Source organism: Arvicanthis niloticus, chromosome 9 (assembly GCF_011762505.2).
Source record: "Arvicanthis niloticus isolate mArvNil1 chromosome 9, mArvNil1.pat.X, whole genome shotgun sequence".
Taxonomy (NCBI): domain Eukaryota; kingdom Metazoa; phylum Chordata; class Mammalia; order Rodentia; family Muridae; genus Arvicanthis; species Arvicanthis niloticus.
Window position 1 is genome coordinate 62782004 of NC_047666.1, and position 5495 is coordinate 62787498.

A 5495-nucleotide genomic window follows, 5' to 3' on the forward strand; every position below is an offset into this window, starting at 1 on the left:
CCTGAGTGGAGTCCTGCTTTTTTGACCTGCAGTTCCTTTTGCCCACTCCAGTGATTAGACCTGGGACCCAGAAGTGACCCTGTCTTGTCGTGTTTGGGGAGTAAGACTTGGGACTGTTTCTACTTTCCCCATGCATCACAATATCTATCCTAAGTAGGCAGAGGAGAAGCAGGGTTTTTTCCCCCTCCCCACCATTCAGGGAACTCCCATGTAGACCAGGCTGTCTTTGAACCTACAGAATTTACAGAGATCTGCCTATCCCTGCCTCCCGAGTGCTATAGGGTAGTAAAGGTTTGGGCATTTTGAATTAAAGGCTGTGATCAAAGGTATGTGGAGAAGGGGATCTTGTAGAGAGAAGGAAGGAGCAGGCCACGGGTCATGCGACCTGAAGGCTTTGACTTCCCTTTCCTAGACTCAAGCAAATGGCAGGAAATGGTGTTTCAACAGTGTCCCTGTCACAGATTCAGGTGTGGCTGCTCTGGCCTCTCCCTCTCTGCTTGACTTCGGCCTTGTTCAGCCCATTCCTGTCTGCAAAGGCTGGGAACGGAGTGCCTGCTGGACAGAGGGACCAAGCTGGATCCATTCTGGAGACTGTAACCAGCTCTGCTCCTCCCTGAGCCCAGGTTCCCCCTTATGCACCTGTGGTCCCTCCCTGAGGTCTGTCCTCCTCTTGCTTCTCCCATGAAGACCCCTGTTGGGACTTGGGATCAGGGTGCTAGAGGGGTTCACTGCTTCCCATTTCCTTATCTGGTTTCGCAGTTGACATGACTTACCCTGGGTTGTAACTGTCACAGTTCCAGGCCCTCTTCTCTGATTCACTCCAGAGGCCTGGATTCCCCAGCCTCTATGTAAGGCAGGGTATTGAATGGCGGAACTGTGGCAGGGACTTGGAGCCCAGTCAGTGCTCTTTGGATTCAGTGTGAGGTACCTGTGCATGTGTGAGGCATGATGGACATCGTGGGGGAGGGTGGCTGTTAGCTGGAGCTCTTTCCTTCGTCCTTTGCTCTGCCTTCTCAACCCCCAGCTCTGGCTCCCTGTTTTACCCACTGTCACAGGGTTTTTCTTTTTTCTTAAAAAAGTAGGATTTTTCTTCTTCTTCTTCTTCTTTTTTTTTTTTTTTTTTTTTGTTGGTTTTTTTTTTTTGGGGGGGGGTTGTTCAAAATTTTTTATATGTGTTTTGCACCAATGTATGTCTGTACACCACATAAATGCCTGACGTCCACAGAAGTCAGAAGAGGGCTCCAGATCCCCTGGAACTGGAGTTATGGATGATTGTGAGCCACTGTGTGGGTTCTGGGAACTGAACCTGACTCTTCTGCAAGAGCAACAAGTGCTCTTAACAACTAAACCACTTCTTCAGTTATTTCTCTGCTGTTGGTGAAATGAGCCAATTCAGGCCAAGCTAAATTAGGTTATATCAAAGGCAGGTTTATTAGGAAGCTGCACTTGGGCAGGTGAGTTCACTGGCCCCAAGGAACAAGGCCAGGAAGTTGCCATGGGGAAAGGAGAACTAGGGGAGGGAGAGAGAGAAGGGGGCATGCACACAGGGAGAAGAAGAGGAGGAAGAAGAAGAGGAGAAGGAGGAGGAGAAAGAGGAGGAGGAGGAGGAGGAGGAGGAGGAGGAAGAGGAGAAGGAGAAGAAGGAGAAGGAGAAGAAGAGAAGAAGAGAAGAAGAAGAAGAAGAAGAAGAAGAAGAAGAAGAAGAAGAAGAAGAAGAAGAAGAAGAAGAAGAAGAAATGTCTGGATTATATAAGGAGGAGCCTCTGGGGGAAGGGTAGCTCAGCCCCTGGGCTGGAAAGTTCAAGGTTGAAGGCAGGGCATGCCAGATAGGGACTGAGGGATACTGGGAGAAACTGGAAGCCAGATCTACTTTGGTATGTAAAATATGCACCTCAGTCCCTTGTCCCAGGTCAGAAATTAAACACTATCTTTTCTGTTACTTTTTATTTTAAGATTTACTATTTTTATTTTATATGTATGGCTGTTTTGCCTGCATGTATCCCTGTGTACCATATGCATACCTGAGGCTAGAAGAAGGTGTCTAATCCCTTGGAACTAGAATTAGTGGCAATTATAAGCTGCCATGTGGGTGCTGGGAACTCAACCCTGAACCTTTGCAAGAGCAGCAAGTACTTTTAACTGCTGAGCCATCTCTTCAGCCCCAACCGTTGCCATTTTCATCCTATTCTTATTCTTTAGTTGATATTTTTAAAGATTTATTTATTTTTATTTATATGAGTGAGTACACTGTAGCTGTTTTCAGACACACCAGAAGGGTGCATCAGACCTCATTAGAAGTTGTGAGCCACTATGTAATTGCTGGGAATTGAACTCAGGACCTCTGAAAGAGAAGTCAGAGCTCGGAACTGCTGAGCCATCTCTCCAGCCCCTAGTCTTCTTATTCTTATCATTCATATCTCCTCTGTAAATTGTGGATAAATTCCTATGGGAATTCTGGGTTCATTTCCTGCTTGGCAAAAATAACTTTATATCATCTGAATACACCTGATTTACACTATTTTTCTGTTCGGCCCTCTGCCAGAACAGTCTCTATTTATACACTGTACTCTCTACTCTAGAGTCAGTGATAATTTTCCCTATCTTAACTAAAGTACTGTATGTGCCTATTTTTAGACTTTTTTCCAGAAAAGGACACATTTGCAGAATAGTCGACCGATTATATCTGCCAAGACAGAGTAATCAGCCCTTAATAATTTTGCATCACTAGGTCTGTCAGATAATCCTGGGCCAGAAGGCTGAAGATCGGATGCTCCAACATTTTGTAGTTTAGGGACTGTCCAGGTGTCCAGCGGTCTCTATAAATTGGCTAAGTTTTAGAAGCTATGCTTTGTGCTTACCGTAATTTCAGTTAACTCAGTCATTCTGGATTTCTGACGGTGTTGAAGATTTACAGTCTCATAGCCAATCCTGGCTATTTACTTATGATAAAAGATTTGAGAGTATGATTTTCAGCTGACATTCATTCTAAAGCCAGGAAAATAGCCAGGTTCAGAACTAAGTCTTTTAGTTAGGAGAGACGACAGAGGTTCTATTTAGTTAACAAAAATGATGGACTGGGTATTAGGTCTATCTTGTACTTTAACAATTACAATATGGTAGTATAGTTGTGTTCTATTTATATCTGTGAGGAAAGAGTCTTTTAATTGGACAGAAAGGGGGAAGTGTAGTGGATAGCCTGGCCTTGTATTTTGATGCTAATTTCCCTTTCCTGGGAGGGGCTGCAGAGCAGGAGTGAATCAGTACACAGGTGATTTCTATTAAACCTTCTGCCCACCTTAATTTGTAAAATAAAGGCTAGAGCCAGTGATTGGGCGGAGAAGGGGAGGTGGAGAAATAAAGGTTGGTGGGAAGAGAGAAGAGAGAGAGGACTGGGGAGGAAGACAATGGAGAAGGATGACAAAGAAGGCTTGGAAAACCCTCAAGTTATAAGGGTCTCATAGCTGGGGAATACAGTAGTGTAGTGGTGAATCTGTCCAATCTAAGCATGCAGCATATATATATATAATATATATTATATATATAATATATGCTTATATTTATATAACTATATATACATATATACATCTATAACTATAACTATAACTATATATAGTTATTGAGTTGTGTTTTCTTTGACCAGTCTTATTTGGGTTGGAGATTTACAGCAACACTAGCTGGCTTTTCACATCCTCAGATTCACCTGTTTTTACCCTCTTAAATGGAGTTTTATGGAGCACCTTAGTACTGTGTTGTCTCAAAGCTTTAAAGGTGCTTAAAAAAAAAAAAAAATCAGCGTTTATCCTAAGCCCTGAAGGAAATTCCCCTTTTGTTCCAGTCTGAGTAATAATGGCTTTGGCAGTTTGCATAGACCATTAAAAGTTCCTTGTAATACTAAACATGGGACCTCGAAGTTGTTATTTATTATTTACAAACTATTGATATTGTAAGATACTTAACATGTGGCAAACACTTCTAATATTAATATGAATCTAACCACCAAACCAGCCCTGGGAGATGTGCTAGTGTGTTTCTTGTCTATTTTAGTATGTGTGTGTGTATATGCTGGGGATGAATTTAGGGCATCACTTATGCAGAGAAAGCCCTTTACAACTGAATTACACCGCAAGCCCCCACTCCCCCACTCCCCCACTTCTCCACATTTATTTCTCCTGGCTGGCTCCCATTGAAACCTGGCCAGTCTGATGGAGAGAAGTGAGCCTCCAGTAGCAGGGACACCTCCAGCTGGTCTTCAAAAGCTTTGCCTTTGGGGTCACAGAGGAGAGGAAACATCAGGGTTGGGAGGCTGGCGAGGTCAGTGGTAGCTCACAGGGAGAAGGGCCAGGAGCTCTGGTTCCAAGTCCCCAAACCCTAGGCCCCTGTTCTTGGATTTTCCCTACATGTCTCAAAGTCTCAGCTGCTAAAGGAACTCAGGTTGGTTGAACTGGCATGCATAAAGAAGGTCATTGACTCTCAAGGGCACTTCAGTGAATGGTGTCCCAGTGTTATAGGGTTTCCTTGGGAGAAGACCTGTCCAAATGACGATAGCAGGAGGTATCCATCCCTTACTAAGGATGGCTATCTGAAGGGGCAGAGAGAACACTGGGGCCTTGCAATAGGAGCCAGGAATCCTGATTCTCCGAGCTCCACTTCCCGGTGTGCAGAGTCCGGTGGCTTTTTCCTCACCCATGAATGTGGTATAACTATCTTTGGTGTCAGTCTCAGTGGATGCATCAGAATATCTAGGGCTGGGTGTGGTGGTGCATCCCTGTAATCTCAGCATGTGGGGGGCGGGGGAGGGCGGATCAGAAGTACAAGGCAGCCTCAGCTAGACAGTGAGTTCGAGGCTAGCCGGCTTGGGCTAAATGAAACCCTATTTCAAACCAGACAAAACTGCATGTTTGGGAAAGGGTTCCGAGGATCCTTTGCAAACCTGAAGCATTTCCAGATGCCGGAGTCCTCATGGTTTCTCTTTCCCTATGTCAGGGCAGGCATATTCACTCCAGATTAATAACTGGGGAGACAACCAAGGTTTAAGACTCTCTGACACCCCCTCACCTGCACCCCACCGTTGGTTGCCGAGCCAAGGTGGGTAGCTGGGGAAGATGAGAGTCCGTGGGAGGGGCCCAGGCAGGGTAGAAAAGTACATTTGGTTTCCCTCCCCGTTTGGACTGACTGGGTAAATGTCCAAGAAAGTGAGATTAGAGGAAACTCTAGAGGGAGGGAGAGCTCGGAGTGCTCAGGGAGCATCAGATACTGCCCTCCCTCCATAGGTCCCACCTGCCATCCCATGAGATGGGTGGGCTATCTTCATTCGGTGAATTTGAGAACAGGCTTGGAGGACTTAGGCCACGGGTCTAAGATCACACATTTAAAAAGCAGAGGGGTCCGAACTGGAATTCTGTGGACTCTCAAACTCTTAAGTGGCGTTAAGTGGGTTTGGGGCGCCAAGCTGTGGGGCCCGGGCTACAAAGCGTTAAAGAACCTTGGCCCTCTCC